Source organism: Numida meleagris, chromosome 2 (genome assembly GCF_002078875.1).
Source record: "Numida meleagris isolate 19003 breed g44 Domestic line chromosome 2, NumMel1.0, whole genome shotgun sequence".
In the NCBI taxonomy this organism is placed as follows: Eukaryota; Metazoa; Chordata; class Aves; order Galliformes; family Numididae; genus Numida; species Numida meleagris.
The window spans coordinates 108,927,600-108,939,582 of NC_034410.1; the positions used below are offsets into that span (position 1 = coordinate 108,927,600).

General features: G+C 40.9%; 1 long non-coding RNA gene across 1 annotated transcript; it reads right to left on the reverse strand.

The window, feature by feature from the left end:
• Positions 4,902-11,573, reverse strand: LOC110393635. The gene is made up of 2 exons (XR_002435071.1): positions 10,972-11,573; positions 4,902-7,231 (listed from the first exon to the last, which is right to left on the reverse strand). It is a non-coding gene; the product is annotated as an uncharacterized LOC110393635 (long non-coding RNA).

The window sequence follows — 11,983 nt, forward strand, 5'->3', positions numbered from 1 at the left end:
TTCTCTGTAATGGAAGCAGAGGCATTTTGGAGGCTGACTTTCTAAAGCAAAAAGAGATTAGATAAAAGGATGATGCAAGCTCACTTTAAAGAAAAAGACGAAAACATGAAGGAGGCTAATCAATCTCTGTAACTTCAGGAGAGACTATTAGATACGATCTTTTTTGTTTGTTTCTGTGTCATTAACTGCAGGTCACAATGTACTCTTAAGGATAAATATGGCCACAGAACTCTGAAATGCATCTTGCATCAGGGATGGTGGGGTTAGGAACTCAAGGGCAAGCAGTAGCTGAGCTGGTCCAGCAATTTCATGAGTTAGGATTGATAGATCCTTCTTTTTCATGCTTTTTGTATGAAACAAATAGATTTTCATTGTTTAAATTTGTTGCCATTAACTTGGTGTTGAATAGAAAATGTAAGCTTTCACACATCTTAAGTACTGCCTTTATTTCCCATTAGTTATGTGTCTGTGCTTTTTCTGTTCTGTAGATCTTCGGGTATTACGCATCATAACCAAATTATTTTCTAAAAAATGCTTTGGGGAAACTCAGAGATCATCTGAAGGGTGAGATCTACCAGTGAATTCCCAGACTTTCAAAATCTTTGTATTTTACTACTTGAGCTTTCAGTGTATTGGCCCTGAGACTTTTCAGAGCCCTAGAACTGCTTTTCCCAAAGCTAACTGTTAATGACATTGACCTGGAGTGAGCTGAGTGAGGATCTTGATAGTTCTGTACATTCACTTTACCCTGATTTTTCTCTTTCTAATTTAATGTCTGATGTAATGTAAGATCCTGAATACCAGTGGTGTCTCATTAATGGATTTTTTTTTCCTATACCTTGTTTTGAACTTAGATCTAGTAAGTGTAGATGACTACCTCTAATGAATTGAATTGGTATTCCATAGTCTTTGTTACCAGATTCAGCCAACAATATATCTGTATTTTTTAAGATGTTAATTGATTGTATGGTCACTAATCACTTCTGTGGGTAAAAAAGTTAGGGCTAGAATGACAATGTAAGGAAAATACTTCCAAGGACACATTTCCTGTTGTCATGTTGCTTTTTGGTGCTGAGTACCAAACCCCTTATTTCTTCCAGATGGAGCATTGTGCAGTTCAATAAGTATATTCAGAAGAATTCACATGTTTAATTAAAATCGTATATTAATAACATCCACAAAGAAGTTTGTGAATGTATAGATGTCTGGTTTGCAAGGTGGGGTAAGAGTCATGTCTTAAATTAGAATGACCTTAGTTTACTGAAATTCAAATTATGCCTCCCTGCTATATCCCTTTGAATTTGATTCACTGGTTTCTGACCTTATTTAGTTTGCAGCCATATTACCTCATCCCACGCTGTCAAGGCCGGGCTACCTGGGGACCCCGCCTAGGTTACGGGTGCTCCAGGAAGCACTGGTGACAGCACAGTGGGTGGCATGCTGCCCTCTGAGTCACAATGGAGAAGTCTGTCACCACCGGGCATGGGCACAGTCCTCTAATGAAGATGTGTTTCAGATGAGGCATAAAACTGACCATTGGAAACTCCAGAGTGTCTTCTCACCATAAGACCAGGCTCTTCTCAGTGGTGTGTAGCGAAAGGACAAGGAGCAGTGACCTAAAACTTGAACATAGTAAGTTCTGCATTAACATGTGGAAGGACTTCTTTATGGTAAAGATGATGGAGCACTGGAACAGGCTGCTTGGATTGGTCATGGAGTCTCATTCTAAGGAGATATTCAAGACCTATCTGACACCTACCTGTGCGACCTATTGTAGGGTACCTGCTTTAGCAGGGGAGATGGACTCAATAATCTCTTCCAACCCCTGTGATTCTGTGACTCTGTGAAAAGAAAGCAGTGCTCTGCCTAAGGAATATTTGTGTTTTGCAGTTAGTACAACTCTTGAACTGCTGAAATAGATGCCAGTGTGATGTTCAGTGGTTTTTCCCTTCAAGCTTAATTAGAGGCATTTGTGAAAAGAGACATGATTCACTAGGAACAGAAATTTTTTCTTGCAGTATTGTTTAAGTTTGGAGGATACTGTGTTTAAAAAAAAAAAAAAAAAGCTTTGTTTTCCTCTATATGGAAAAAATGATTGAGTTTAGATTTAACTAATATGCTAATAAAACCTAGCTCAAATTCCTCTCTCCTAATGAAGTCAGTATCCAAGGACTTGGATTTGAAAATATAGTTCCTAACTGCACTGCTGTCAAATCACGTAAATACCTAACTGAGCTCCCTCTCATGTATCCAAAGGTATTGCAGCTAGTGTGTGCAGAAAGTTTGAATGTATACAGCATATCTCAAACTGACTGTCACAGCTTTTGTAAATGCTGCATTTTTTTTGGCAGCACTTCTACTTGCTTCTCTCACAAAGACTTCAATATCTTGACACATTCTATTGAAGTGAAAAGGACAGCTCTGATTCAGCCCCAGTCCATCGGGCTGCTGCATTGCTCTGTCCCCAGTGGGCTAGCTGGTGTAGAGAATAGTGGCTGGCAGGGAGATGGGGGCAGGTGTCCTGTGCAGCCCAGCAGAGCAACACAGCAGGCCCCACGGCCTTCCACGTCTTCCCTGTCTCCGCATGCTTTGGCCTCCCTGGCTCGGCTCCCTCTCCCTCCTTGAAATGTGCCCATCCAAAAAGTGGTACATTAGAGCTCAAAAGACAGAATAAGCATAACAATTTAGATATTTGAAATGAAAAGATATGTAACAGTTAGAAACGATTATGCAGTGTTTAAGTACCGAAGGGGTGTCAGTTCTACTGTGCAGATAAAACAAGCCAAAGGTAGAAGATATTTAAAGGGCAGAATCTATGTGACCATATTTTTTGAGACAGATCCTTTCTTCTCACTCTTATCTGCACCAAGACCTGATGACTCTAGTGGAAGTAGGCCATCAGCACAAAGCAAAAGAGCGCTGGGCCTACTGCTTCTACACAGCTGACAGACACGAGCAGGCCTTCTGAACAAGTCTATTGTGGATAAAACACCTCTAACCCTACCTCTGCAGAAGGGCTTCGCACTATGCATCATTACTTGTCTCTATCCAGTTCAAGTTCACAGTGATAAATCTAGCTTATAAGGCACTTACAAAGGTGGGTGTGGTATGCTGATAGCATTCATGATTAAGTGCTTTCCTGTGTCAAATATAGCCTGTAATATACTACAAACAGGCAGTCGATTTTTATACAAACTGATCTGGCTGCTATCAGACTCTGACATTTTATACTAATGCTTAAAATAAATCTAGAAACAGGAAAGAAAGTACAGAATTATTGTTTTAAGCAAACTGTGAGGGCTTATCTTCAAAGTGGCAGAGTTTCTATTGTATTTGAAGAAACTGGTCAGTATACTAGTGTAAAGGTTAGAAGTACGCATGAAGCTGGAGTTAACTGCCAGCTTCAGTTTTCACTTTTGATACAGGGACTCTAAGGCGCTTTTTGTTCTAACTTGAAAACTTAAAAATACTTTTGCTTTATTTTATCTTTTTCTCCGAGCTTGCCAACTCTGAACTGAGACCTACTCTTACTGAAATCGCTGGGTTTTTTGCCATGCATTTCAAAAGGACTGATAGGTGTGTCAGTATGCACTGAAATGTATGTGACTTGCTCAACACTGCAGGCTACTTAGATTAGAGCCTCGGACATGTGAGCTATCTTTAGCAGTCTTTTCCTTGTGTGCCTTATTACATGTAACATCTGCATGTCTTTTTCAGTTCCCAGTTTTAAAGACTAAGAAAATGTTTAGAGTTTGGTTCCCTTGCAAATGAGGAGTGTTTTTTGAACTGAATGTGTTCACTGTAATGGATTTCAGAGAGAAGACAGTTGAGTATATGAAAATAATGTAGGAAGTAGTGAGGAACCCAACCCCAAATCAAACTGAAAATAAAACTAATGAAGCAGGAGACATTGTAATGAAGCTCATAAAATGTCTGCTTAAAAGAGGACAAATTTCTCAGTTATGTTTGAAATTTTGATCAGCTTGAGGCTTCTTCCATTGCCAGCCAAGGCCACTTGCATGACCCTACCTGACTCTCAGCATGTCAGCCATACACTAGCCATAGGCTTGTTTTCAGCTGTGGTTTGCGAAGGGTAAAGCTCAGTCACACCTTCACTGTGATGTGATCTGAGCTTCCTTGCCCAACATCTGGACAGATTAGGTTAATAGTATGGTCCTCAGAAGATACCTTGAGTCTGGCTTATCAGAATGTGGGAGTTTGAGCTCCACCTGGATTAAAAGACTGCAGTTCAGACTGAATGTGGACCAGGATTGTGGAGTTTCCCATTGTGAGTTTACATTTTTTGGTATGCTGCTGCTTTTATAGTGTAAATACTTCTGTCTTTTCTCCTACAAGCAAGATGGCTAACTGTGGCATGTCAGTGTCAAATTCTGAACTCAATGAAATGTGAGAATTAACACAAAATGCCATTCCAATAATGGAGACACAAAAATGTAGAACTACTTTGAAATGTTAAAATTTAGGGACTTTAAACAATCAATTGACAAACTTCGTGAGATAAGATCTTATATATTCTAATGAATTTAATAGTCATAACCTTTTTTGACACTTTTGTCATAGGTTCTTACTCCTCTCACAGGAGTCAAATCTATTAAAAATAAGCAAGGAGAAATTTAAACCCTTTCTTATGCAAGAAAATCTGTACTCCAGTACTTTTTGCTAAGAAATAGAAAATAAAAAGGCAGTTACATTAGTCTGGCTTCCCTAGAAGGACCAGTATTATCAGATTAAAATGTTTTTTGTCTTTAGCTGACCAGTCTCCAGATTGAAAAAAATATTTTTTTAAATCAGTATGACAAATGTTGGTTCAGTAGAGGTAAGGGGTGATGTTATGTATATCAAGCAGATGGCTGGTAGTCAAGTAAAACTTTACTAAGGAATGCATCAAAACTTCATTTTTATTAGTTAGTAAAGTATACATCATACCAGTTTAAATTACCCACCATAAAAAAGGTTGTTACTCCACTCCATTACTTTCTGAAGTCATCTCAATTGTTAAAATGTGGATCTTTATCTATCTCCCACAGAATCATTTTAAGCTAAAAGAAAGAGATGTTTCTAGTATAAGTCTTCTTTCTTTTTCTTTTTTTTTTTTCTTTTTTTTTTTTTTCCCTGTTAAGTGTTCTTATTCAGGCTAGAAGTAGGAATTTGTGATTGATACATTTTACTTGTGCAATGCTTTGGTTACCAAAGACACAAATGACCTTCTGAGAAATGAAAATTGTACAAAAAATTACAGTTCTTGCAAAAATCACACTCCTGTTCTTGAAGTGTGAATGTTTGGTGAGTTCTTTTAACAGACTGGTTTTCATGTGCTCTGATGACAAGGAGTGAGAGGAAAAATGAAGGAAAAAATGCCTGAGTGACAGCACTCCGCCCAGATAAAGCCATTGCTTACAGAAACTTGGGAAGGGCTCAATGCAAGTGCTGTGCCAGGAAGACACGCTCTGCTGCATCCAAGAGTGGTTTTCAATCATTCAGCCCTTAGGAGGTCAGCAGTATTATAACAGCCTGCAGGCCTGTTCTCTCACCACAGGAAAGACTCACGCCACTCCTGAATCTGATTTAGGTCATTTTCCTTACAACCTCTACCTTATTTTTAGAATCCCAGAATAATGTACGTTGCAAAGAACCTTTGGAGGTCATCTAGTCCAACCCTCTGCTCGAAGTCAGATAAACTTAAAAGTCAGATGAGGTTGTTCATGGCTTTCTCTAGTCAAGCATTGAAAATCTCTGAGGATGGAGATTCCCCAACCTCTCTGGCTGCTTTTGACCACTCCTCCCTGCTCTGTTTTGTGGTGGATTTTTTTTTTCCTCCTTCTACTTGATGAGAATTTCCCTGGCTAACAGCTTGTGACCACCGACATTTGTCCTTTGGCTGCACACCTCTGAGAGAAGACTCACTCTATCTTGTCTGTAACACCACTTTGTGAAGTTGAAGATTACCATTAAAGCTCCCTCTCCAACCCAGGCATTGCTTCTTCAAGCTGGACAAACTTAGTTTCCTCAGCTCGTCCCAAATGCCTTACACCACAGTCTTGGTGGCCCTCCATAGGACAGTCTAGCATGCCAATGCCTCTCAGAGGGGAACCCAAAACTGGGCATTACACAGTACACCAAACGTGGCCTTGCAAATGCCAGTTGGAAGGGAATAACCAATTCCGTCAAGCTGCTGGCTGCTCTCTTGCTAATGCAGCCTGGCATGTGGTTAGCTTTCATCACCTCAAGGGCGCACTGCTGATTCGTGTTCAAAAACTTCCCCACCCCAGATCCTGCTCTGCGGAGCTGCTCTCACTCTACCCAGACTCCACCTTACAGGGTCTTCTGTCTCTCCTATGGGAAGGACTTTGCATTTGTTCTGCTTAGCTTTATGATTTTCTGTCACCCAGAAAAGATGTACAGTGTTATGCAACATCAGCAAATTCATCATCCTTTTCTCCAGAAGTCTTTTCTACACATCTAGCTTTGAGTTGTAACTTTCTGGCTCTTGCCAGAAGCCCGTGGATTAGAAACTGGCCTACATCCCATGACTTTGGCTCTGTAATGGCCCTGCCCCACAGAGTCACCATGCTTTATGCTCAACCTGCATACAAGTGTTTAGTCTCAGGCAGAATCTATCTGATACTTAACAGGTGAGGCTGGGTCTAACTCCTTTTGAAGGGCATATTGGCCCATGTTAGGTCAAAAAGCAGTAGGGGATTGCAAGTGGTTTTCACACTGGGCAAAATGAGGAAAGTACCAGCGGAAAGAAAGAACACAACTCTAACCGTGTTGTTTTCAGTCCCGTGAAGAAAGTATTTAATAATTAAGTGAAATAGAAGATTTGATGTAGAAGACATTGTCACCATAAGGGGCAAGTTTGTCCATCCTGACCTTTCTGATATAATTCCACAGATATGTGCCAGAAACAGGACTCTATTCCAGCTCTTGATAGGATGTGAGAGTATCTCTTTTGCCAGCTACTGGAGAACAAGATGAAATAGTGGGCATGTGTGCATGGGAAATTAGGAAACATTCATTGTCTGGATGAATTTTCTTTTTAGCACAGATGGCAGAAGAAACAGGAGTCCGAATTTCGTACCAAATGCCAAGTCTCTTTTTCTCTTGATAGTATCGAGGAGAATGCTAAGGTAGTCTATAAGAAGGTAGGATTTTGAGTAAAACCAGGATTTGTATCCTTCCTCTGGTAGAAGTTCTTCCAGGCTTTTCCCTGGAGAAGAGATAGTGGTTAGCCACAGGCTGAGATTCAAACAGCTGAATATACAGACCATGGTCTCTGAAAAACTTAACTTGGCTTCTAAACTTTTAAGCAAATCTTAAAGAATTTGTGGAAAACCTTTGGCTTTTCACCTGAAATGCTGAAATGTCCTTTGCTGTCTGTTTACATGTGGTATACATACTTGTAGCACTCCCAAAAAGCAAGTGGAAATGTTTGAGATTTTCTTAAAGGCTTCTTGAAAGGCTACATCATCAGTTGTTTTGCCAGCAATATATGATTATTATATTAATTAGGAAAGGCCTGATATTCTTATTAAAACCTATGGGAGTTATGCTGCTGAATTCAGCTGGAACTGATTCAATGCCTAAATCATAAGTGTGCAAGGCCAAATAAGAGAGGAGAAACAGTTCCTTCCAGTGTAGTTCTATCTATGACTGTGTGTCCACGCTGCCGTACCTTAGAGCAGGAGATGAACATGGGAAGCATGCCAAATCCTGATGTCCTTTGTTCATTTCACCATGAGGAGGAAATAAGGAAAACCCTCAGCGTCTGACTCATGGCAGACCATCAGTGCCATCAAGCTTGGAGTGAAGGAAAATATGTAGTTGCTTAAGGCAGTAAAGAGAAATCCCAGCCAAAGGCACTGATGAAGCTGACTTCAAGGATCAGACTCTGAGGTGACAGACTGACCTAATTTCTGGGATTGGAAAAAACAACACATCAGAATTAAAAAAAAAATGTATGTGAGGGAAAAAGAAAGTGGCTCAAATTGTTTGAAGGGCTTTTGCCAGACATTCTCAGCACTGCAGTTCTCACTGTTCTGAATCGCTTCTTCATTGTTTATCTTAAGTAAAGCTCTTTGTAATTAAGTTAATTCTGATTTAATCATGACAATCATAGCTGGTAGATATCCAAGGCAATGACAACAAAAATTAAGCAGTGGACAGATTATATCTATGACAAGAGATAGAAGAAGAAAGAATACTGCAGGGGCAGGTCACACTGAAGTTTTCCTATTGTAAATACTGTTCAAAACAAAACCAAATAAAACAGCAAACTAGAGCTGCTTCTTCTAAGTATTTAATCATGCTTTGTGTAATAATGTTGGACTAGTTTGTTAACACAGTCCCAGGTAGTGGTGAGGATTTGACAGCCACTTCATTACATTGCAACTTGGCTTAGAGATGGTGGGAGACGCACTCATTGTGTTTTAGGTCGTTTGTGCTCATTAGCAAGCGCAAAGTCATCAAAGTCATGTTTGCCTTCCCCTGCTAAGCAAGACTAGCTCTCTCGCCTGGACTCAGCACTAGTCAGATACGCAGCAAGGTTGTCCAGCTGATGCCTCAGCTCCTTGAGAGAATGAATTGGGATTATGAGGCATTAGGCACAGCCCCACTATATCTTAATTTCTTTTAACTACTTGGTGAGTTGTCTGCCCACCAGTAGCAGTGGATTGGACTCTTGGGGGCAGGTGTGGAGCCACTACCTGCCGTGCCAGTACAATACTCCATCAGGCTTAGGTCTCCATCCTTAGACCAGTGCTTGCTCAGATAAGCTAGCCAGCGCTAGCAGAGGAAAACCCTTTAGCGTGATTCATGTGTTACCTGAAACAATGTCACAGCCCCATTTCAGATTAGAAAATGTAATTACCTTGATCAGTTGTTTACCAAGAAATTGTTTGAAGCTTTCTAAAGACATTGTTTGCAGTCAGGGCAGTATCACTTCCATTGTGTGTTTTGTGTACTGGCTTGATATATAATGATGTGAGCTCCTAGAAAATGACCCTCCCTCAAATCATCAAAGTTTAAGAAGAGTTTATAACCCAGCTGTAGAATCTCACATGAGATACAAAATGTATCAGGCTTCCAATCCATGACTATTAACTTCATTATGTTTTAATTTGAAAATTGGACACCCAGCTTTTTAGGATTTATGGCCTTATCCTGCACACTGAAGTCAATGGCAGTTTTGTCCTTGGCTTCATTTGGAACAGGATTAAGTTCTTGTGATGTAATGTTTGAACTCCAAGCAATGAATTCAAGATATAACTAGATCTAAGTAGTTATCAAGATCACTTAGAGCTAATCAGATAAAAACCCTGCAATTTTAAGGGAAAGAAGGAGCGTGCCAGAAATTCAGGGCCACTGAATGCCATGGGAAGACATAGTGGAGAGCATTTCTGTGTTGTCTACATTTAAATCACAGTCAGAACTGTTCTGAGCCAGCCCAGGCTAGAAAAACCTTGGCTGACTTACGAGTGGAGCAGCTCTGTAAGAGAGATTGCCATTTCGTTTTAAATCACAGTTCAAAACTGATGCTAAACTTAAATGTTAAATTGCACTGGGGTCAGTGTAAGAGTCAGATCTCTTGCCAGTACTGATCTGTAAATAAAATCTGGTCAGGGGATTGATACCTTTGAAAACAAGAAGTTTCAGACTTCTTTCTTTTTTTACTTCTTCACACTAATGTGAGCATACTGGAAGTGAAGAAATGGGGGAATTAGCAGTAGTTCTCCCATACTGATTTTTTCTGGAATAAGGATTTCTACAAGAGAGGAGCTTTGTAAATGAGTTAACATGGTGACAAAAGCACAAAGATACACAGGTGAAGAAAACATCTTTAACCTTAATTGTGCTCTAATAAGGCTCATTTCACAGCTAATGTGACCACATTCTACACTGAATTCCAGTGTTTTACAGAGGTACCTTCTGAACTTAAATGTATCCTTATGGATACAGACCCTGACTCCTCTTACACTCTAAAGATGCTTGAAATTGGCAAGTTTAACACATGCAAGAATTTGTGATACTTAATTTGCCCAGCGAAGCTGTGAGTATCTCATCCCTGGAGGCATTCAAGGCCAGTCTGGATGGGGCCCTGGGCAGCCTGAGCTGGTGGGGGGCAGCCCTGCACATGGCAGGGGGATTGGAACTGGATGATCTTTGAGGCCCCTTCCAAACCAAGACATTCTATGATTCTAATTTACTGGTTTTCAGCTGTTACAGAGGAGCTTCAGGTGTGTGAAAAATGTACAGATTCTGTTTAAAGGGATGCTTTTACTATGGGGGAAACCCAGCTGAGCTCAGTTAGTTGATACTATCCCATGACAAAACTGGATTGTAACGTTCCTTCTTGTTACGGTGCTGGGGGCTGACTAAATGCCCCGCATTGGTGTGGTGTTGGCATGCAGCTGGAGCAGGGATTCACATTTGGAGTTTGGGATGCAAAACTGAAAATAGCTAGCATGAGAGATAAACCCAGGGACACTTGCTGCACAACATTTTTTAACTATTACTTTCCAGTGTCAGGGGAGAGGCATATATAGTTGCCATCTTCCTCCTTTCTTTGCCTGCAAAAGGAACAGAGCTTTTAGTTTTCTCTGAAACTCCTCAGGTTCCCTATACCTGTGCAGAGGTTAGAGAGCTGCTGGAGCCAGGGAAAGGTCCCCATGCAATCCTCCGGCACTGGCTTCAAGGATCTGCTCCCCCTTCACTCTGCCTTCCTTCCCCACCCTCCTACCCCAAATGCTCCCTTGCTCGAGGCTGTGCCAGAAGCAAAGTGCAAATCTGTATTTTAATTCACCATAAAGGCTGGGATTGCTACTGATACTCCTCCTTCCTAACTGTGTCAGAGATTTGCCCCATGAATTTGCCTCATATCGGAATTACTAGGAATCAAGGACTTGCTGCAATTCATCCGGTTGGCTTTACAAATCCAGAGCTAGGTCTCACCTTCTTTGCAGCAGAGGTATGGGGATGTCTCGGCTGGCACTTCTGAACCACGATGCTGCTCCGCTGCTCATCCCATCACCAGTCTTCTACTCGTTTTTAGTAATTAGATTACAGCATTTTCACATACTTGAGTCATCAGCAAGGAAGCAGTGCTTGCCTCCCTGTCTCCTGACAGCACTGCATAAATCCACTTCCTACACACAGTATAATGAACCAGAATCTTTCCTCCCGCGGAAGGCCATATCCTCCCTGCAGTCAAAGCGCACAGACTGGATGTCTTACTGCACGTTAACCACATGGCCTTACACAGTGGTGTTTCTCCTGGTCTCCCTCTGAAGTAGCCATCCAGCTGGAACCATTTGTGAAATCCAGATCTCTTTTCTTGCATGTGCAGCAGCTTTCCAATATCCCCAAAAGAAGACGGAATGGGATAGAGTAAAATTCTTGCGGAATTAAACACAATGATTTGAGCTATTTCTCCCTTTCACAGAGTAATGCAGACACAGCCAATAGACGCACATGCAGGTATGGGTGCAGCAGGAATATCCAAGTGTTTGCAGCACTGGAAGACACTGAAAATGTGAAGGGGTCTGAAAAACTGGTATTTAATGCACTGATCTTTGGAGCCTTCACAATGAGGCATTGTGATATAGGATCTGTTAAACAATGAGTCCTTGATAGGACATAATACCTATTCAGAAGCTCAGCTTTGCACACTTGCTCTTAAAACATCTTTAGCTCAACTTAAATTTACCTTTGTTGCACACAATGCACATGTGACAGACTGTTGCATTCATTCATCTACTTTATTTAGATCACTGAGCAGCTTACCTACTGTCTGCCGTAAAGCTGAGATTGTTACGGGCTCTTCAAGCAGCACTATTGATAGCTGGCTGCGTTGAAATTGTCACTGTCAGATGCTTCACTAAAATAACATTGAGGTGAAGCTGAGACCTGGAGCTCTGGTTTTGTTGAGTTACTTTTTGTACATAATTTATATGCCCTGTTTGGA